Source organism: Polypterus senegalus, chromosome 7 (assembly GCF_016835505.1).
Source record: "Polypterus senegalus isolate Bchr_013 chromosome 7, ASM1683550v1, whole genome shotgun sequence".
Classification (NCBI taxonomy): domain Eukaryota; kingdom Metazoa; phylum Chordata; class Cladistia; order Polypteriformes; family Polypteridae; genus Polypterus; species Polypterus senegalus.
The window spans coordinates 13,024,696-13,049,192 of record NC_053160.1 but is presented as its reverse complement, the minus strand read 5'-3'; positions in this window follow the sequence as shown (position 1 = coordinate 13,049,192).

Sequence of the window (24,497 nt, the reverse complement as noted above, 5' to 3'; positions counted from 1 at the left end):
CCAGCCAGAGCCCTGACTCAAACCCAATTGAGCATCTCTGGAGAGACCTAAAAATGGCTGATCACCAACGTTTACCATCCAACCTGACAGAACTGGAGAGGATCTGCAAGGAGGAATGGCAGAGGTTCCCCAAATCCAGGTGTGAAAAACTTGTTGCATCTTTCCCAAGAAGACTCATGGCTGTATTAGCTCAAAAGGGTGCTTCTACTAAATACTGAGCAAAGGGTCTGAATACTTAGGACCATGTGATATTTCAGTTTTTCTTTTTTAATAAATCTGCAACAATTTCAAAAATTCTTTTTTTTGTCTGTCAATATGGGGTGCTGTGTGTACATTAATGAAGAAAAAAATTAATTTAAATGATTTTAGCAAATGGCTGCAATAACAAAGAGTGAAAAATTGAAGGGGGTCTGAATACTTTCTGTACCCACTGTATATATATATATATATATATATATACTAGACATTAAGCCCATTACAATAATGGGCGCTAGAACAGTAGTGCATAAACATTTGTATGAACAGTCTATATTAAATGGCAAGGGACCTTGTATGTGGCTGTAATATGCATCGCTGTATTGTGTGCCTTTAAATTTCTCTCTCAGTAATACTGGTTTGTATGTCCATAAAATGCTTGTAATTTTGTCTGACAGTAATACAGTGGAACCTCGGTTCATGACCATAATTCGTTCCAAAACTCTGGTTGTAACCCGATTTGGTCGTAAACCGAAGTAATTTCCCTCATAGGATTGTATGTAAATACAATGAATCCATTCCAGACCCTATGAAACTGTATGTAAATATATATTTTCTAAATGTTTAAGCACAAATGTAGTTAATTATACCATAGAATGCACAGCGTAATAGTAAACTAAATGTAAAAACACTAAATAACACTAAGAAAACCTTGAACAACAGAAAAAACTAACACTGCAAGAATTTGCGCTATAGTGCAAGGAGTTAATAAACGACCAAGAAAAGTAACATTGCAACAATGCATGCGCGCGCCTATGTGTGTGTGTGTCTTGCGCGCGCCTTTGTGTGTGTCTGTCTCTTGCGCGCCTGTGTGTGTGTGCCTGTCTCTCGCACGCCTGTGTGTGTGTGTGTCTGTCTCGCGCACGCCTTTGTGTGTGTGTGTCTGTCTCATGCGTGCCTGTGTGTGTGTGTCTGTCTCTCGCGCGCCTGTGTGTGTGTGTCTGTCTCGCGTGTGCCTTTGTGTGTGTGTCTGTCTCTTGCGGGCCTGTGTGTGTGTGTCTGTCTCAAGCACGCTTGTGTGTGTGTGTGTGTGTGTGTCTGTCTCGCGCACTCCTTTGTGTGTGTGTGTCTGTCTCGTGCATGCCTGTGTGTGTGTGTCTGTCTCTCGTGTGCACGCACCTGTGTGTGTCTCTCTCTCTGCACAGGGAATGAACAGGAAGAGACTGAACACATGCCGTGTGGCCCCGCGCATGCGCACTTCACCAAAAGTCAAACACACACGGACACCTGGATGCACACAGGGATTTTATTAAAGAGGTATATATATATATATATATATATATATGTATATAGTGAGGGACACGTGTTTCACCCTAATTGGAGCTCATCAGGTGTACACACCTTTGCTTCCCCTTACAGGATTCGAACCTCGGATGTTAGGTGAGCTAATGAGCCCCAATTAGGGTGAAACGCGTGTTTGTGGACTTGCACACCAACCAAAAGCGCTGCCTGGTAGGTAATCTTCCAAAATAATCAGATTGAGATTCAGACCTATGAATGTCATACTCTGATCTTCATCCTGTCAAATAAGTGAACCAGCCGCTGTGGCACAATGTCAGAGGCTTTACATCAGGCGCTGACATTCGAGGTTTGATCCCTGTAAGAGGATGCAAAGGTGTGTACACCCGATGAGCCCCAGTGAGGGTGAAGCACATGTTGTGTCCTCTTTGTCTTATTTGGCAGGTACGGTATCACATATATATTCGTATATATATATATATATATATATATATATATATATATATATATATATATATATATATATATATATATATATATATATATATATATATATTTATGCAATAGTTCCCTGTAAATATGTGACTGTAAACCTTTAAAGTGAGAGACAGAGAGAGAGAATGCGAGAGATAATATGGAGGGAAAGCAACAAAAATATTCCAGATCTGTGAAATAATAGTAATGAAATTATTTCATCAATGAATTTTTGACTTACCCAAATTGTATGCCTAATTTTAATATTTGCTTTTCACCCCGGCCTCTGCCTTTCTTCTTGTCTCATTGTCATGATTTCTGTTAATAACTGAAACAACTTTGTTTACCTGCGTTTTTAATGTAATTTGCGTGTTTATGTATGGTAATGCTAAAAGTTCTTTTTAATAATTTACTGTTAATACATTTCAGCTGTACACGTATTAAAGCAGTTGTCACACATTCGTGCCGCAAGACTTCCTCACAGGCTCAGTCGAGGTATGTAATAAACTGCCACAACAAGAGTGGGCGCTGCTGCTAACATTCTCATCTCTTGCTTTTCCCACAATGCTAAGAAGCCACCCAGTGAAGGTATTTAACCCCACCCCTTCCAGTTCGGCTGCCATAAAATTCCCTGGCATTCCAGTAGGAGGCGTCCTTACTTGCTAGATTAACCCACCGGATGGAGCTCCTCCAGAGCGATAGCAACGTTTGTCTTTCTTTGAAATGTCTGCCAATGAGCATTATTTTTATTTATCTTTATTTAATTTTGTTCTGTCCAGACAATAAAAGGGATGACCTAAAATTTCCGTGCTGCATCCTGAACTGTCATGCCCGCACATGGCCACCCACTCTACATGTGAACTTAGTGAAGTGTGCTATATTAAAATAGACTAAGCTCGATTGAATAACTAACATTGCATTTTGAGATCTGCTTAATGTCATTCAAGGTCTTCGGAGCTGAGCTGTCATCCAGTAACATCAGGTGCAAGACCTAAATCATCTCAGGGCACCAGCTCATCATGGCAGACACTCAGATATGCCCAAACAGGGTCAATTCAGAATCACCAGCTAATTCTAACAAGCACATTTTTGGTAATACGGAGTGGAAAATCAGATTAGCCAGAGAAAATCCTGAGTAGACATGAGGAGAATATTCAGCTCCACACGGAAGACAACCGGGTGAGGGGATTCAAGGAATCTAAGCTTGTGCCACTATGCCAGCCAAGTGTTATAGTAGCTGATCATAGAGTTTTTCACATTGATTACATCATAACGAATAAGCAAGATTGTAAAAGTAAGCACTGTGAGATAATTTACCACAAATATTGATTTACAAAAATGCTGGCTGTGGAAAGAAAACAAATCCTTTGCTGATAAAGTTACGAAACGTTGACGCCAAATACATCAAAACAAGAAATGAAAGTATTCCTCTTCAAGGAATTATTGCACACATATTTTCTGCGGACAAAATGTATTCTTCACAGTTGTGGCTGTCCAATGGCTGCTGTCTGTCAGCAATGATTTAAAGATTACTTTAAGCTCCTTAGTGACTCTTCATGCATACAGCGCCGTGACCAATGTGGAAATTGTATTTAGATCTTGACACTAGAAGAGCTTCTCTCTGCCACTGGATACTGTTATTATGCTTGCTGCACAATGTTTATACCCAAATGACAATTTCTAAAATTAGTAGAACATCCACATCTCTGGCCAATCAGGAAAGAGATGATGGGTAATTTGGACTCCACTGCACGCTAACGTGTTGGAAAGAAAACTCAATTCTATTTTTGAAGGCAGTATATACATTACACTGTCACTATAATATATGTCAGAATTATGAAGAAAATCATTGGGAATCCTTCAAGTTCTGCTTAGCAAGTTGGAAAATTAATGAAATGTCAGACGTTTTCAACATGTTTGTTCAAAGAAGCTAAGATTTTGCTTAATGAATGACCTTCATTTTACATGTATATTCCCATCATAAGTCAGTGAATCATTGTCCAACCCGCTATATACTAACACAGGTGTCTGATGGTCCCAATCCCAGGGCGCAAGGCAGGAACAAATCCTGGGCAGTGTGCCAGCCCACCGCAGGGCACACACACACACCAAGCACAATTTAGAATTGCCAATGCACCTAACCTGCATGCCTTTGGACTGTGGGAGGAAACCCACGCAGACATGGAGAGAACATGCAAACTCCACACAGAGAGGACCCGGGAAGTGAACCCAGGTCAGCTAACTGTGAGGCAACAGGGCTACCACTGCACCACCGTGCCGCCCGCTCATCATAAATAATACCATTAAATAGTTATTAAAATGTCAGGAGAATGGCAAGCTACAAAATAATACAATTCTCTTTTAGAACTATCTAGTCTATGTGGACCACCAGGGGGTGCACCAGCTGTCCCAACCGTGACGCAGACAGACGTGGGACACAAGTGCGATCACGTGCTTTTTTTGTTTTGTCTTTTTTCTGTGGCAAACGCCTTCCCCCGTTTCCCACGTGTACAGCTCAGTTCCAGCACAGCACGAAAAGCACACTTCCCTTCTTTCTTTTTCCTTCTCTTCTTTCTCTCTCTTCGCCTCCACTCTTCCTAGCAAGCTTTGTCTTCACCTACCCAACTCTGGCTCAAGGAGTAGTGGCCGTTGGCTCCTTTTATAAAGAAGTGCTGCAAGCAAGGGCTCAGCAGAAGCTGCAGCAGCATCTGGCGTAGCCCATGGGATCAAACAGGGCTGCACCAAACTACAGCTCCCATGGAGCACTGCAGGAGTCTAAGGCACAACTGCAACACAGGGTGCCTGCCACCCAGCGCTCTGGGGCAGATAATGCTTTGAATAAGCCCCCATGTCCTTCCAGTTCAGAGGTGTCCCGGCCGTATGGCACATTTAATATACAACAAATTAGAACATAAAAGGTTGTAAAGAGAGTACTACATACAAGAGGGTGCAGAGTGGAAGTGCTGCTGCCTTATAGTAAAGAAGGCCAGGGTTCACATCCCATGTTCTCCCTGTATCTGCATTTTGAGTTTTTTCCAGGTAAAAATATTAACATTTATTAAAGCCTGCTTTGCAGTTTTCATATTAGCTCAGTTCTTAACCACCATGTCTGGAAACCAAGTTTCTTTCTCAGCTCGGTCAATTGAGAGAGCCCACAGCCAATAGGAAGGCTACAGTCACAGTCGCACATATGCCTGGGTGACGTATGACAGAAGGTAGTGGACCGTAGTCACTGACGCACGTGCATTGCCACTCCGATTTTTATATTGCCCTTGGTAAGTGTTAAGAATGCGTAGTGTAAAATAAGCTTACCAGACAAAGAAATAAGGTTTGGGGTAGCCACTCCGTATACTTGAAAAAGAAGCTGAGTTGGCTTTTATAAAGGTCACTACAGACATGAGTCCAAAAGAGAACTGAGGTATATAGATGGTTATAAAGCAGACTGACAGGTTCAGAGGAAGTGGAAGTGATGTCGTTTGGAGGCAGGGTTAGCTGGACAGGAAATGGAAGTAATTTCTTTAAGAGGCTTCTGTTGGTCTGCAGAAGGAAAGAGGAAAAGATTTAGAGTACAGCGCCAACTCCTGGTCTGGTGGAGACACACCGTTATTCGAGCCTTTAAACTGACCCCCATTCACATGTGTGTGACAGCAGATTAAAAATAGTCCATCCATCCATTATCCAACCTGCTATATCCTAACTACAGGGTCACAGGGATCTGCTGGAGCCAATCCCATCCAACACAGGGCGCAAGGCAGGAAACAAACCCCAGGCAGGGTGCCAGCCCACCGCAGATTAAAAATAGTAACAGAGAATTAAACATTACAAACAGTAAGGAGACCAGGGTTCACAACCCTTGTCCTCTCTCCCTAGAGTTTGCATGTTCACCCCTCAGTTACCTGGGTTTGCCCCGGGTGCTCCGGTTTTCTTCCTACTGTCCTGAAGACATGCTGGTTAGGTGATTTTGCGACACTAACTTGACGTGTGTGTGTTTACCATGTGATAGACTGGTGCCCTGTCTGGGGTTTGTTCCTTCTTTGTGCCCTGTGCTAGCTGGGATAGGCTCCAGCATCCCCTGCGACCCTGGACTGGATTGAGCAGGTTAGTAAATGACATAACTACATAGAAGATTAGATACATTTATCAATCACATGGGGAAATTCAGATACAGCAGGAGAAATATAAAAAACACAAATAAAGACTTACAGGACAAATGACAGAGCCAATCAATCAGTTAATCAATCAATTCATAAATGTATATTGTGTACAAATTTCAAAATGAACGTAAAGAGTACGACAGGAGGAAGTGCTGAATTGCTTGATAGCAGCAGGAAAAAATGATTCCCAGAGGTGCAATTTAGCACACGGTGGTGGATTGAGCCTGTAGGTAAAAATGCTCCAAGAGAGAGCCCTCCTGGAGGGTGTTTTTCAATGATGGCATCTAATTTTGTCTCGTTTCTACAACAACTTAAACACGGATTAGAAGTTATTGTAAACATTTAACTCCACCAATGACCACATTTAATTTCGCCCATAATCCACAGGTGTCACGCCACTAGTGACAGTTGTCAGGCTACAGCGACTGTTACACAATACATGTGGTTTAACTGTGGTTAAAATTAGTGTGTGTGTGTGTGTGTGTGTGTGTGTGGGAGGGTTATCTGACTCAAATAATGGATGTATGGCATCTATTAGAGGTGGAGTTAAATGTTTAAGGTGACCTTTGTTTAACCACACCCCATTCAGCAAGCTGCAGCAGAGACCTCCTCATTCCAAACAGATGGCACATCACAAAGATTCACACTACTTTTACTAATCCCATATCCAATGGCATATAACAGAGACACAATCATTGCAGGGCTGCACGGTGCGCAGTGGTAGAGCTGTTGGCTCGCAGTAAGGAGACCTGGGTTTGCTTCCCGGGTCCTCCCTGTGTGGAGTTTGCATGTTCTCCTCGTGTCTGCGTGGGTTTCCTCCCACAGTCCGAAGACATACAGGTTAGGCGCATTGGCGGTCCTAAATTGTCCTTAGTGTGTACTTGGTGTGTGTGTGTGTGCCCTGTGGTGGGCTGGTGCCCTGCCCAGGGATTTGTTTCATGTCTTGTGCCCTGTGTTGGCTGGGATTGGCTCCAGCAGATCCCGTGACCCTGTGTTAGGATATAGCGGGTTGGGTAAAGACTGACTGACTGATTGACGATCATTGCATTTCTCATTTCAATAGATTACACTTCACACACATTTAAACTGACTACCTAATCAAAATTGATCTATCAATGAATGCCCAGAACCTACACTGTGATCTCAAGATGAAGGCCTGCATGAAATGAAAAGCTATAAAAATGAATGTAGCATGTAAAGCACAGGCTCTTAAACTGTGGGTTGCAACCTTTTTGGGTCATGTGTTGTCTGATTTTGGTAGTTAATAGTAAATGGGAACAGGACAGTTTGCAGAGTGTTTTGCAATGGGTCGCCACGGGTAGTTTAAGCAGATGTCACTGCTCCACTCTGACGTGTATCGGCAGCCGAAGTGGTACTTTAACTGAATATTTTTGACAATTTTCAAGTAAACTATGGTTATAATTACAGATAGATAAAATCCATCCATCCATTTCCAAACCCGCTGAATCCAAACACAGGGTCACGGGGGTCTGCTGGAGCCAATCCCAGCCAACACAGGCCACAAGGCAGGAAACAAACCATGGGCAGGGCGCCAACCCACCGCAGGACACACACAAACACACCCACACACCAAGCACACACTAGGGCCAATTTATAATCGCCAATCCACCTAACCTGCATGTCTTTGGATTGTGGGAGGAAACCGGAGCACCTGGAGGAAACCCACGCAGACACGGGGAGAACATGCAAACTCCACGCAGGGAGGACTCGGGAAGCGAACCCGGGTCTCCTAACTGCGAGGCAATAGATAAAATGATGATATGAAATTTGAGAAAAGTAACTCAGCCGGAAGTAGTATTTTATTTAAACCACCATCCAAAATTTTTGTATCATGGAAATATAAATATACACATGATATTAAAAACTGTCTTCTTATATAATACGCTATCATGGCTGTCTGTTTGTCTGTCCAGGATTTTAAATCACCTGTAGCTCACAAACCGTTTGAACTATTCACCTGATATTTGCTACACATATACTATGTGATGTCTACTATCTGCTTTCGGGATGATAACTGACCTCCAAGGTTATTCCTCTTTTTATTTTATTTTATTGTGGAATCAACTCTCAGCCGCAGACAGCAGGACAGCTGTGTGGCGCATTCATTTCCCACCACCTTCGCCATCACTTCCCCTACCTCTTCATATCTTAAATCATTCTTCAGGCAGATTGAAGACTTAAGTGCCAGCGAAAGTGAAAATTAAGGAAAACATACTAAGTACCGTATATACTCGCATAAAATTCAGGTCTTGAATCCCAAAAAATCGATCATAAAATCAGACCCCGACTTACTCACCTGTTCAAAAATGCAGCACTTTTTTTTTATATCTACTTGCCTCCTCCAATCTCGCACCAGTTTCTCTGACACATCAAATTTTGTTGCAGCAGTGCAGTTACTAATCTCTTTCACCACTTTAAAACCAGCTTCATATTTTCTTCTGATCGAACGCTCCATCGTAGATAAGGGATGCTCTTAGGATAAAGGTGTATGAGGGTGTGAGATACAAAAAACACAAATTAGTGCAAACGTTGCTTCGGAATAGTTTGAGTATTACTGTGTGGTCACGTAGGCACAATATATAGAAAAAAAAGGCTGTCTGCCCCGTGGTTACTCTCTCAGGTGGGCGTTAGCATATCATAATCTCTTGGACCAATAGCGTGAGTTTTCCACAGTCAACTTATACGACCGACATTATAAAATACCAGAAATTATATGCTAAAATCAAGCCCCAATTTATTCGCGGGAGAACTTAAACGTGAGTGTATACAGTAATTGCAACACAAACAGTGACTTAATCAGTTGTAACACGAAAAGATGCCGACGAACGAAGAAAAGCAGCGGGTCTGTAGGGTGGAGAAAAAAAAGAGCTGCTCAGGAAGCAGCAAGCGCATCAACCTCTGAACAAACTAATGTGAAACATACAGAGAAAGAGTAGGAAAACTATAAGTTAAGTGTATTCACTGCACATTATTGTGTGTGCACTGTGCTGTTAATGGTTTATATTAACATGTATTCTTATTATATTTTTATTATAATATTATATTCTGATTATATTTTATGTATTCTTGGAGTAATGGAGTTTTTCATTTCATTTTTGCTTCAACATAATTTGTATAGAAATGAATCTATATGGAATATTTAGAATTTCTCCTGTGACGCCATTTTGTTAATGGTATGATCATCGCCATTTTGTGCTGCCGTTTTTAGAATGCAACAACAGGTTTCTAATGGGTGATACCTGGAAGTGAGGCAGGGTAACATCAGCAAGGGGATGATATTTAAACTGGTATGTTATTATCGAGAGGAGTCAGATGAGGTGGCTTGGGCATCTGATCAGGATGCCTCCTGGACGCCATCCTGGTGAGGTGTTCCGGGCACGTCCAACCGGGAGGAGGCCCCGGGGAAGACCCAGGACACGCTGGAGGGACTATGTCTCCCGGCTGGCCTGGGAACGCATGGGATTCTCCTGGAAGAGCTGGAAGAAGTGGCCGGGGAGAGGGAAGTCTGGGCCTCTCTGCTTAAGCTGCTGCCCCCGCGACCCGACCTCGGATAAGCGGAAGATGATGGATGGATGGATGTTATTATCAGTAACAGTCCAAGTTTGCAGATAAAATTATGAAGAACTGAACATAAGAAATTTAACAAATGAGAAGAGACCATTGTGTACATTTGTTTAGCTCGGCGGTTCTCAACCTGTGGGGCGCGCCCCTCTAGGGGGGCACGAAGTAACAAAAAAGGGGGCACGAAGATGTGAAAACAAGAATCGAAAATATGAAAAAAAAAACATCTGTTGAAACCAAAACAAATTAACTTAAACTACATTCTGATACTAGAAAAATAAATATAGAGTTAGATAAATGTCGATAAAAGTTAAGTAGGTACTGTATAATAAAACTTGTAGCAGTGTATCGGCAGCAAAAAATATAGGAATACATTTTATTAGGGTTTCAAAAAAACGTTAGGGGGCGCGATTAAAACTGTTATTAAAACTCGGGTCGCAAATACTTAAAGGTTGAGAAACGCTGATTTAGCAAATAGCTAAGCTCATGAAGATTCTTCTCAAAGGTTGTCAAAGTTTCTCCTTCAACTCCATGTCTCAGTACTTTTTCCAGAGTCCCACAATTCTCAGTGCGCCATTACTGGTCTTGTATTCAATATAATGCATATTCTTTCAATAAATATTATTGATTTTATTTTAATTTATACATCATCAGTTTAACAATAACATGTAAACATTGAACATGTCATGTAAATATAAAGATGTAATGGGAACAATAAGCTGCTACGTCCCCGTCATGTTCCTGGTAATACATTTAATTTCATGATTTTTTTTTATTGCCGCCATCTTTATCATAATTAAATGTAGCTAAATGCAATCTTACCTATAGCAGTTTATTGCAACAAATATTATGTAATCCTAACACTTTTTCTATGTTTTTAGGTGACTATAACTCTTTTTACTTTGCACATAATCGAGGTAATGCATATGTAATCATGAAAAGATTCCATCACCGTTTTCAACCTCCGTAAGTGCGAAAATATAATTTTAATATAAAGTTTGATAATAAATAGAGATAAATGATTGTGTATTGATATTATATAATAGTTATGATGAGAAACAAACAGATATGATATCTGAGAAATATTGTGCAACTGGAAGTGGTTCTGATGACCTTTTCCTCTATCTCAGTATACGAGAAAGTCGTTGGGAGCGTTCTCCCGATTTTTAATATCTGTTCCTCATGTTTCCTCCCAGGCATGTTTTATTCTTTCTTTGGGCACAAGTGCTGCAGACCCGGACTACAGAGTGCTAATGATCCAATTGGCTGCCACACACGTCCGCACGTGAATGCTTGGCCAATTCCTCATCAACACCCTGTAGCCGCTCCGCCACACTGCCGCTTTATCCCACGCCACTCTATCCGAGTGCTCTTTATATTTATTTAAAACTTCCTAAATGTGTCTTATCACACTCGCTTCAGTACTTATCGTCAAAATTCATTTGTTAAAAGCAGGAGGTCTGTCTTTAGACAAAAAGCATGGCCAGCAATCAGACTTATCCACAGGTTTATTTACATCAGCAGATAACCTTCACTGTCACTCTATTTGTTGACTGTGACATTTTAGGATTCCCATGGGTTTAAGGAGCCCAGAATCCAGTCATCCATTAGTTAACCTGGTGGATAATAATGACACTAATTTAAAAAGTCAATTTAGGTGCTGTAAGTGAGATGATATAGTGTGTTCAATCTCCGGGTCATTGATCTCAAGAGAAATATTTGTGTCCTCAGCAGTCTGCAGTCTTGCACAGGTTGTGCTCTCCATACCTAATGCCCAATTCATGTGGATGTTGTCAGTTCTTGCTTGACTTTTCACCGTAATGTGGACTATTCTGTTTTTTATTCCATTTCAAAAATGCATTTTACAAATTACTGCCTCCGTCTCCATGATGAGCAGCTTGCTGAATGCATTGCCTGGAAAAATTATGTTTGCCATATTAGTTTTAGCCTTTCATTCAATTCAATTCAGTTTATTTTTGCATAGTGCAGGTGCAAAATAATAATAATAATAATAAATAGCTATATGGTTGCGAGACATGGACGCTATCCAGTGACCTGAGACGAAGACTGGACTCCTTTAATACTGTGTCTCTCCGGAAAATCCTTGGGTATCGTTGGTTTGACTTTGTGTTGCTCATGAAGTCCCGAACAAGGCACATGACATGCATTGTGAGGGAGCGTCAGCTATGGCACTACTGCCATGTGGCGCGTTTCCCCAAGGGTGATTCTCATTGTTGAGGACCTGAGTGGCTGGACCAGGCCAAGGGGTCGCCCACATAACACCTGGCTGTGGCAGATAGAGGGTCATTTCCGGAGGGTGGGACTGGACCGCATGTCTGCCTAGGGGGTTGCCAACTGGGATCCCGAGTTGTTTCGTCATGTGGTGGGTGCGGCAACACACTATACCAGTGTGCATGCTCCCCAGCTTGATTTGACTTGACTTGCAGGTGCTGTGACAACTTTTCAGTTAATGCAAGTATAGATTATACAAATTACTAAATACAAAATAAGTACACTATACGTGCTTTCCCACACCTTTTTTTTTCAGGAACCAGTAACTTTTTAGAAACTTCGTTAGTGTTGCCATCACAGGAACTCGGGTCATTTGTAGTTCCTGAGAGTTTTTTTTTAGATCCTACTCCAGGGTATGTACTTTTTGTTCAACCAGGAATTATCGTGAAGGCTATGAATTGTGGTGATTGGTTGACCACAAGCACTGTCGCCATCTTACAAATCTGCTAGCAGTCTGGACTTTGGAGAGTAATCGGTGAAGATATTGTGCTGCACTTCACACCGCACCACTCCACTCCTCCCTGTTGTGCCAGGCCATGCACTGCATCCTTTACTCTTTGCTCTGTTCACCTCTGACTATTAATATGGCAGCAGGTCATGTCACTTGCAGAAATTCTCAGATGATTCTGCACTCATGGGGTGTATTGATAAAGACGATGAGACTGAGGAGAGGAGTCAGGTGGAAAAGTTTGTTTCTTGGTGCAAAGAGAGTTGTGTGCATCTTAACATCAGAAAAACCAAGGAACTGCTTATTGACTTTCACCACACAAAAGAGCCTCTATGTCTGTTCACTATTCAATCATCGATCAAATCAAAATCAAAAATCTTTATTGTCATTGTAGCAATGAGACATTGTAGAATGAAATTTTAGGTGCATTTTTCCAGTACAAAAAAACAAAAGAACAAAACACAAGTACTCAAGTTAAAACTAAAATAAAAAGGAAATAAAATAATTACCAAAATAGTCCATAATAGCAGAACAATATTTTCCACTCATACATTCGTCATATTACACTTGTCCCTTAAATGCACAACTGATTACATCAACTTCTGTATGGACATTGTAGTCCCAGTAAGAACAGTATGCTGCTATGCTAACAACAAGCCAAGGTTACAAGTGACATCAAGGGCCTATTGAACCAGAAGAAAAGGGCTTTTAAAGGTGGTGATCAGCAGGAGCTCAAGTGCGTGCAGGAGGAACTCCGAGTCCAGCTCAGGGCGGCGAAAGAGCAGTACAGGAGAAAGCTGGAGCAGAAGTTGCAGAACAACAGCATGAATGAAGTGTGGGATGGGATGAAGAACATCACTGGCTGCAGCTCGAAGCGGGGTGCCACCATCGAGACAGACGTGGAGAGAGTTTGATCACCCTAACCCACTCTCACCAGCATAGGTGAGACATCCCACCCACAATTACTGCAGCCCATTTGAGCAGAGAGCTGAGAAGACTTCGTGCCAGCAAAGCAGTGGGTCCAGATGGTGTATCGCCATGACTGCTGAAGGCCTGTGCGTTGGAACTGGGGAGTCCTCTACAGCGCATCTTCAACCTGAGCCTGGAACAGGGGAGAGTCCCAAGGCTTTGGAAAACATCTTGTATCACCCCAGTCCCAAAGATATCACATCCTAGTGAGCTGAATGACTTCCGGCCTGTTGCTCTGACGTCACATCTGATGAAGACCATAAAGCGGCTGCTGCTTCATCACCTGAGGCCACAGGTCCGCCACGCCCTCGACCCTCAGCATTTCGCATACCAGGAGAAGGTGGGAGCGGAGGATGCCATCATCTATATGCTACACCGATCCCTCTCCCACTTGGACAGAGGCAGTGTGCGATCCCCAGGTCAAGTCCTCCCTAATGGTGACTCCCAAGAAGCGGAAGTCTGAGACCCTCTCCACACAGTCCCCATTGATGATGAGTGGCTGGACGTTGTCTGCCTTCTTCTTGAAGTTCACGCTGAGCTCCTTGGTCTTGGCTGTATTTAGGAGCAAGTTGTTATTCCTACACCATTTTTCCAGCTGCTCCACCTCATCCCTATTGGCGGACCAATCTCCCCACCCCCCACCGAGAGTTGAGCCCTACTACTGTGGTATCGTCAGCGAACTTAACAATGGTGTTACTGTAGTGGGTAGGAATGCAATCATGGGTGTAGAGGGTATAGAGCAGGGGGCTCAGCACACAGCCCTGTGGGGAGCCAGTGCTGAGGCTGATGGGTGTGGTGAAGTAGGGCCCCACTCTAACCCTCTGAATGTGATCACTCAGGAAGTCCTTGATCCAAAGGCAGGTGGAGTGTGGAAGTCCTATGTCTAACAGTTTTGTCTGTGGGGTAAGATGGTATTAAAGGCAGAGTTGAAGTCCATGAAGAGCAGCCGTGCGTAGCTCCCCTGCTGCTCCAGAAGGGACAGAACAGCATGCAGAACAGTGGCCACAGCATCCTCTGTAGACCTGTTTGCTCTGTAGGCAAATTGGTACGGATAAAGCATGGGAGGAATGAATGACATGATGTGGTTCCTGATGAGCTTCTCGAAGCACTTCATAACCACAGGGGTCAGTGTAACTGGCCTGTAGTCATTAAGACTGTTGATGGTCTGTTTCTTGGCCAGAGGCACTATGACAGAGGATTTCAGGCAGGATGGCACAGTGGACTGAGACAGAGAATGGTCGAATATCCTGGTCAAGACCCCTGCCAGTTGGTCTGCACAGTCTTTCAGCACGTGTCCTGAGATGGTCCAGCTGCCTTCTGTGGGTTGACAGCCTGCAGCATGCATCTCAACTCGTGCTCCCCCAATGTGAAGATGGGACTGTTGTTGATATCTGGATGGGGCCTGGTTGTCTCTGGTGGATCCACTTGAAACCGGGCAAAGTAGTGGTTCAGTTCCTCAGCCAGCAATAAATCACCTCCCACAGCTCCGGGACTGGTCCTGTAGTTGGTCATATGCTGGACACCCATCCACACTTGCCTACCGTTGTTGCTATCCAGGTGTTCCTCGATCTTCCTTTTATAGTTTGACTTGGCCTCTTGGATGCCACTCTTTAGGCTGGCATAGGCTGTGCTGTAGAGACCCTTGTCACCAGACCTGAAGGTAATGTTCCTCTCTTTCAGCAGCATCCGGACTTCCCTGGTAATTCAGGGCTTCTGATTGGGGTAGACCCGTATACGTTTATCCACTGTGACAGTGTCTATGCAGTTCTTAATATAACACAGTACAGTACGCTGTCACTAAACACTTCAAGGTCTGGGTGTTCAAAGATGTCCCAGTTGGTTCTACTGAAACAGTCCTGCAGCTGCTGAGAAGCTCCATCTGGTCAAGTTTTAATTGTCCTTGTGCTGTTAGGGGCAGTTTTCCTGAGTGGGATGTATGCCGGAATTAAAAACAGTGACGTGTGGTCAGAGTGGCCCAGGTGAGGTAGTGGTGTAGCCCTGTAGCCCTATTTAATGTTTGTGTAGACTTTATCCAATGTGTTAGCTCCTCTGGTCAAACACTTGACGTGCTGTTGGAATTTAGGGAGCACAGGTTTTAAATCCACATGGTTAAAGTCCCCAGTAACAATATACACAGCATCAGGGTGCTTGGTCAGCTGACTGCAAATACTGCGGTGGAAAAGTTCAATAGCCAAGTTTGCATTAGCATCTGGTGCTATGTAAACAGCAGTAATCACGACCATAGTAAACTCTCTAGGGAGATATATGGGTCTGCATCTAACAGTCACATACTGCAGGTTCGGGGAGCAGTGTTGTACACCAGTCATTATTTATGTACACACGCAGCCCCCCTCCTCTGCTCTTACCGGAGTCACTGGTCCTGTCATGGCGCTGTGCAGTGTAGCCTGTTAGCTGGATAGCAGAGTCCAGGATCAATGAGTGAAGCCAGGATTCCGTGATCAACAGAACGCAACTGTTCTTTACGATGTTATTTGTTGCCACCTGTAGCCGCAGTTCATCGATTTTGTTGACGAGGGATTTGGCATTGGTAAGAAAAACACTGCGGAGCGGTTGTTTGACATGCTGCCTGCATAACCTTGCTAACGCGCCAGCCCTACAGCCTTACTTTTGTTTTCTTTCTCTGCGCCACCTCCGTCACCTGCCTGTGGGGATGATAATCCACGGAGAGCCGGGGCTTCTCGCTATATCTGCTCTGATGAAACACTCCCTTCACTGCACACTCAGATTTTGAGAAGTTCCTGTCAGCTGTAGATGTTGTCGGCTCGACAAGATGCAGGTAAAACAAGTAGTAATACTAGCACACACATACTGTACACACTAAACACTGAAACGAAGAGCACCGGGCTGCTTCATCTGTGCGTGTCGCCATAGCTGCCTTATATTAAGGTGGTCCACTCTTACTAATATTTGGGGGTCCACATTAATGACAGGTTGGACTGGTCTCAGAACACATAGGAACTATAGAAGAAAGGGCAGCGCAGGCTCTTCTTCCTTAGGAGACTAAACTCCATTAATGTGGGAAGTGGCATCCTGCACATCTTCTACATCTCTGTGATGGTCAGTGTGATGTTCTGTTCTGTGGTGTGCTGGGCTGGCAACATCACTTCAAGAGAGTCTGAATCAACAGGCTAATTAAAAAGGCAGGGTCAGTCAAAGGAGGCACTAGAGGAGGAGAGAATTAAAACAAAACTGAGTGCCATTATGAACAAGGCTGCACATCCTCTCTGTGACACACCAACACTGAGGACTTTCATCCAATGAATTATTCATCAGTAGTGTCTCAAGAAACGCTGCTGGGGGACTTTTATACCAACTGCAAGTATGCTTGTACAGTGTTTCACTGGCACTGGCACTGCCAAGTCAGACCTTTTCTTCCTTTTGAAAGCTTTATAGTCATTCTGGTGTGTGTTCAGACCAAAATGTCTGTGTATATTTATTTACTTATGTACTTATCTACCTATACAGTAATCCCTTGCTATATCGCGCTTCGACTTTCGTGGCTTCACTCTATCGTGGATTTTATATGTAAGCATATCTAAATATATAACGCGGACTTTTCTCTGCTTCGCGGGTTCTGCGGACAATGGGTCTTTTTACTTCCTGTACATGCTTCCTCAGTTGGTTTGCCCAGTTGATTTCATACAAGTGATGCTATTGGCGGATGGCTGAGAAGCTAACCAATCAGAACACACAGTTAAGTTCCTGTGTGCTGAATGGCTCAGTGACGGAGCGCCGAATTCAATTCAGCGGCGTTAACCAGGAAGTCTTGTCTCGCTCATTCAGCATCAACGTGTTTCGCTGTGAAAGATTTTGTGCTCTTTTGTGTTTATCTTTGTATGTAGTCAAGTCCTTCATTATGGCTCCAAAATGATCTGCTCCTGCTACTGCTTCAGTTGAAGGTATGTTGAAGGAAGGGAAAAGCTACACCACTGTAGGACGTCATTATGGCATCAATGAGGCTACGATTCTTTTTATTTAAAAAGTAGGAAAGGAATATAAGATCTATGGCCGCAGTGTGCTTTTAACCAGGGTGCAAAACGAGTTGTAAGTGGATGTAATAAGGCAGTAGTCTGGATGGAATCTGCTTTAGGGATTTGGATTGAAGACTGCCAGAAGAAGAACAACGCTAAAGAGGGTCCTTTAGAAGAGCTGTAACGCTCTCCTTTGTTGTGCAGTAAAACTAAACTCATCGTTATTGGACAAGTCATCGGGTCATTGTTGGTCAGTAACCATAATTAATTTTCTACTTACAGTACTTAGTACGTACGTTTAGTGTCACTGTACACACATTTACTGTATACAATTTTTCTTGCATTGTACGTATTTATTGCTGGTGGCCTGTCTATCGTAATGGCTGTAACATATGTGATATCAAAGACACTCGATATCTTTAAAATAATATTTAGGTTTTACTGTATATGAACAGTGTGTTTACATACAGCATTTCAATGAATCTTACTTAATATCTAAGAGAATACAAAGGGTTTATGCTGTATAACTGTGCGGGGAATATTTATAAACAGTGTGGCAGAGTTTATAAGGGCTTAAAATACACTCACCTAAAGGATTATTAGGAACACCTGTTCAATTTCTCATTAATGCAATTATCTAATCAACCAATCACATGGCAGTTGCTTCAATGCATTTAGGGGTGTGGTCCTGGTCAAGACAATCTCCTGAACTCCAAACTGAACGTCAGAATGGGAAAGAAAGGTGATTTAAGCAATTTGGAGCGTGGCATGGTTGTTGGTGCCAGACGGGCCGGTCTGAGTATTTCACAATCTGCTCAGTTACTGGGATTTTCACACACAACCATTTCTAGGGTTTACAAAGAATGGTGTGAAAAGGGAAAAACATCCAGTATGCGGCAGTCCTGTGGGCGAAAATGCCTTGTTGATGCTAGAGGTCAGAGGAGAATGGGCCGACTGATTCAAGCTGATAGAAGAGCAACTTTGACTGAAATAACCACTCGTTACAACCGAGGTATGCAGCAAAGCATTTGTGAAGCCACAACACGCACAACCTTGAGGCGGATGGGCTACAACAGCAGAAGACCCCACCGGGTACCACTCATCTCCACTACAAATAGGAAAAAGAGGCTACAATTTGCATGAGCTCACCAAAATTGGACAGTTGAAGACTGGAAAAATGTTGCCTGGTCTGATGAGTCTCGATTTCTGTTGAGACATTCAAATGGTAGAGTCAGAATTTGGCGTAAACAGAATGAGAACATGGATCCATCAGGCCTTGTTACCACTGTGCAGGCTGGTGGTGGTGGTGTAATGGTGTGGGGGATGTTTTCTTGGCACACTTTAGGCCCCTTAGTGCCAATTGGGCATCGTTTAAATGCCACAGGCTACCTGAGCATTGTTTCTGACCATGTCCATCCCTTCATGACCACCATGTACCCATCCTCTGATGGCTACTTCCAGCAGGATAATGCACCATGTCACAAAGCTCGAATCATTTCAAATTGGTTTCTTGAACATGACAACGAGTTCACTGTATTAAAATGGCCCCCACAGTCACCAGATCTCAACCCAATAGAGCATCTTTGGGATGTGGTGGAACGGGAGCTTCGTGTCCTGGATGTGCATCCCACAAATCTCCATCAACTGCAAGATGCTATCCTATCAATATGGGCCAACATTTCTAAAGAATGCTTTCAGCACCTTGTTGAATCAATGCCACGTAGAATTAAGGCAGTTCTGAAGGCAAAAGGGGGTCAAACACCGTATTAGTATGGTGTTCCTAATAATCCTTTAGGTGAGTGTATATAAAAATAACCATACAAACATATGGTTTCTACTTCGCAGATTTTCACCTATCGCGGGGGGTTCTGGAACGCAACCCCCGTGATCGAGGAGGGATTACTGTATTTGTATTAATATAAAGCAGCAGAAGAAGCATAGGAGACAGAGCTGGAGGTAGCAGAGTTAAAGATGCTAAGATTTTCATTGAGTGTGATGGGGATGGACAGGATTAGAAATGAGGACATTAGAGGGTCAGATCAGATTGGATGGTTGGGAGACAGAGTCAGAGGTGAGATTGTTTTGGTTTGGACATGTGCAGAGGAAATATTACAAGATGCACATGAAGATACCTGAATTCGAAGGTTCCAATGTACAACCACATACATATGACGCCGGGTATTACAGGCGTGATCTTCCCAGAGCTGCATGCCAGATGGGTATAAAATCAGATAATTTCTCGGTCATTAAGAACGTATAGAAGTAATCGAGAGCAATCCAGGATGTCCATTATAATCAAGATGGCAGACCATCTCTGGCTCCTAGATTGCCAAGAAAAGAAATGTTCATAGGAGCATGGGTATGTGTAAAATTATATATTGTTAGACAGATTTGTTGATTCAGGTGTTTTGAGTCCTGAAATCTACATCTCCTATGACTCTTCATTCTCAGCTCTGTTAACGGCAGACCTTTTGATGGAATGTGTGACACACCTCTTACGTCAAATGTGTATTTTTCAGTTCACAAGCATAGCTGCCAATACTTTTCAACTCACATCGACCTCTACCCTGTCGTCATAACGCTGAACAACAGGGAGCACCCACAGCACAGTGACAGCCTAGTACTCGCATTTACTATTCATCCTGTGGTCCACCAGGGGGGGTTATTTTTATTTTTTAAAATGTGCAATTAAATGTCTAGTAGGGTTTTTTAGGAGACTTTTCAGCTGTAGACAGTAGAACTTAAACGTGAGTCTGAATAATGTTCTTACATAATACGCTACTGTGGTTGTCCGTTTGTCTGTCCAGGATTTTAAATCAGCCATAGCTCGCAAACAATTTGATCAATTGACCTGAAATTTGGTACACGTATACTATGTGACCTCTACTGTCTGTTTTCAGGGTGATGGATCACCTCCAAGGTTATTCCTCTTTTTATTTTTATTTTATTTTATTGTCGAATCAACTCTCGGCAGCGGCCAGCAGGGCGGCCATGCGGCGCATGCGTACGGGCGCCATTCTCATCCCTATCACCTTCGCCGTCATTTCCCCTACCCCTTCATGTCTTCAATCATTCTTGAGGCAGATTGAAGACTTAAGTGCCAGCTTAAGTGAAAAATTAAAAAAAAACGTACTAAGTACATTGTAACCACGGTTCACGAACGTCTCAGTACACGTACAACTCGGTTCACGAGCAAAAAGTTTGCCAAACTTTTGCCTCGGTTCACGACCACACACTTGGTATACGAACAAGCCAGTTTCCCTTTCGGTTTGTGTGCGCCGATGATTTCCGCACGTGTTGTATTGTTCTCGGTCAGACGTGCCTGCCTGCAAAAGAAACCCAAGAAATCACAACAGAGAAAACACCTGAAGGAAAACATCCCTCCATCGTGGAGCCGGACTCTCCCTCAAAACTGTAATCTCCTCTCCATCCAGTTCCTCCTCATTTCATGCCAGAACTCGACTCGACTCGATTCTTGGTGGTTTATAGTTTTTGTATTACGGATTTTTCAAAAGTTAATTTTTCAGTTCGTAGCGTGAATTCATGCAATGTTACTTTTCTCTTTTTTCAAATGTTCCTTTTTTTCCCTGTGCTTAAAATTCATTTTTAAAAAAATGTTTACTATACAGTACAGCGATCGGGCTGTAAGGCTATTAGCGTGAACTTCTGTTTTTAAATTAAAGTTCAGATTTGTTCAAATGTTCCTCTCTGTTCTGAGAGAGAGAGCGCGAGCAAGCGCGTGCTGCTGAGGGGGGGGGAGATTGTGTGCTGCTGAGAGGAGGGGTGCGTGCTGCTGGGGGATTGCGTGCTGCTGAGAGGGGGCGCGTGCGCGTGCTGCTGGGGGGGGAGGCTGCGTGCTGCTGAGAGAGAGAGAGAGAGAGGGCGTGCTGCTGAGAGGGGGTGCGTGCGCGTGCTGCTGGGGGAGGCTGCGTGCTGCTGAGAGAGAGAGAGAGAGCGCGAGCGAGCGTGTGCTGCTGAGAGGGTGGGTGCGTGCGCGTGCTGCTGGAGGGGGTGGTGGGTGCGCGTGCTGCTGAATGGGGGGTGGGTGCATGCTGCTGAGAGAGAGAGAGAAAGAGAGAGAGCGAGTGAGCACGTGCTGCTGGGTGTTTTGTGTCAGTGTTATTCAATGTTTTTACAATAATTTATTATTACACAGTGCATTCTATGATGTAATTAACTATATTTGTGCTTAATCTTTAAAAAATATTTATTTATATACAGTTCGTATGGTCTGGAACGGATTAATTGTATTTACATACAATCCTATTGGGGAAGTTGCTTCGGTTCACGACCAACTCGGTTTTTGGAACGAATTATGGTTGTGAACCGAGGTTCCACTGTAATTGCAACACAAACAGTGACTTAATCAGTTTTAAAGCGAAAAATGACAACGAAAGAAGAGAAGAAGTGGGCCGCTAGGGTGGAGAAAAGAAGAGCTGCTCAGGAAGCAGCAAGCGCATCAATGTCTGAGCAAACGTATGCTAAACGTACAGAGAAAGAGGATGCAGACGATGAATGCTCAAGTCAAGTGTAATCATTGCACGTTATCGTGCAGTGTGACGTTAGTGGTTAATATTATATTTTATGTATTCTGGGAGTGATGGAGATGTTAATTTCATTTTTGCTTCAACATAATTTGTATAGAAATTAATCTATATGGAATATTTAGCATTTCTCCTGTGACGCCATTTTGTGCTGCAGTTTTTAGAATGCAACAACAGGTTTCTAATGGGTGATACCTGGAAGTGACACGGGGTAACAGCAGCAAGTGAATGGTATTTAAACTGGTGTGTTATTATCATTAAAAGTCCGAGTTTACGGATAAAATTATGAAGATCTGAACATAAGAACTTTGACAAATGAGAAGAGGCCGTTCAACCTATCATGTCCATTTGTTTAGCGAATAGCTAAGCTGTCCTGATATCTCATCCAGATTCTTCTTAAAGGTTGTCAAAGTTTCTCCTTCAATACCATGTCTCAGTACTTTTTTGCAGAGTCCCCCAATTCTCAGTGCGCCGTTACTGGTCTTGTATTCAATATAACACATATTCTTTCAATAAATATTATTAATTATATTTTAATTTATACATCATCAGTTTAACAATAGCATGTAAACATTGAACATGTCATGTTCCTGGTAATATTATTTTTAATTTCATTATTTTTTTTTTATTTCCACCATCATTATCATAATTAAATATAGCTAAATGCAGTCTTACCTATAGCAACAAATATGTAATCCTAACACTTTTTCTATGGTTTTAGGTGTTTAGGTTTTTTAGGAGACTTTTCGGCGGTGTACAGTTCAACATCATCATCAGAAGCCTGCTGTGTGTTGGCCCAGGTTAACGAGAGCTCCTCTGATCTTTGCAAATCAAAAGCCCCAACCTTGCTTTGAAGCCCATGTCTTCAGGAGACATCAGATTGGTTTAGAAATGTGACACTCAGTGAGCCTACTAATTGTTCCCTCCCATTTTGAGCAAAATTCACTCATTGTTGTCTCCAGATGTAGATATTATACGTCTAGCCTCAGAAAGCCTATCCTCCATGACCTTCCTTTATTTAGATATCCGGCGGAAGCAGCGGATCAGCAAGCGGAAGCAGAGAGCAGGGGTCCCACAGGCACCGAGCAATCTTCCATGACCTTCCTTTATCGCTCAGCGGTGGTACACTAACTATCGGATACCTCCGTTCTTAAATTTAGGGTTCCTAATTTTATTTTCAGGCCCTGTATTCTTGGTCATATCTTTGAGAAGAATCACATTCTCAGTTTATTATGAGGAGTTTAGTCATTGGCGTTAAAATTCAAGGTATTCGTATACTTGTTAATTTGAGTGCCTAAGTATTTTTTTTTTATTTTCTTTGAAAATATTTCTCAGTATTTTGACAGAAACATTACAATTGAATAACCAAAGAGCTTCAAAATTTATAGATACCTTGAGTAAGTCGAGTGTAATTGTGGAAAACCATTTAGATCAGTTAACATCAAATGTAAACGTGGAAAACAATTTAGATCAGCTAATATCACATTATAATGTGACCTTGAGAGATGCTCTGGACACAGTGGCTCCCCTAAAACAAAAGTGATCAAAGCACATAGAAACTCTCCCTGGTTTAATGAAAATACTCGAGCTCTTAAATTAGAGTGTCGAAAACTGGAGCGCAGATGGAGAACAACAAAGCTACATGTCTTTCAAATTGCATGGACAGAGAGTGTAATAAATATAAAAAGCCCTCTTTAAAGCTCGCTCAGAATACTATTCTACATTAATAGATAGCAATAATAAAAATCCTAGGGTACTTTTTAGAGCAGTGGCTAAATTAACAAATGGGAATTCAGATCAACAGTGCAAAATACCAACAGATATTAGCAGTACAGACTTTATGAACTTCTTCAATGAGAAAATTAAAAATATAAGATCCCAGATCTCAGCATCACAGTACAAACCAAATACTAGCTTAGCAGACCCTGTCCACATTGCATTCAGCACTTTAATAATTTTAATCCTGTAACTCACAGGAAGTCTTAACTTTAATTACTAAAATGAAGCCCACTACTTGTTCCCTAGATCCAGTGCCAACAAAACTAGTAAAAGTGCAATGGATGTTCTTGCAGCCCTATTCTAACATTATCAATAGTTCATTACTGCATGGCACAGTACCTGATGCACTAAAAGTGTCAGTCATTAAACCTTTACTTAAAAAGTCAGACCTAGACCCACACATACTAAATAACTATAGGCCTATTTCAAATTTACCATTTCTCTCTAAAATACTAGAAAAGTAGTCGCCAGTCAGCTTCAGTCACACCTTACGCATTACAATTTATTTGAGAAATTCCAGTCTGGCTTTCGCACTGGTCATAGTACAGAAACGCACTAACACGGGTTGTAAATGACATTCTGATATCCTCTGATGAAGGAAATTCCACTGTAATTATGTTGTTGGACTTAAGTGCAGCATTTGACACCATTGACCATTCTATTTTACTGCACAGGCTAGAAAGCGATGTTGGGCTTACAGGCCCGTGCTCGCTTGGTTCAGTTCTTATTTATCAAATCGATTCCAGTATGTACAGAAATGTGCTGACAG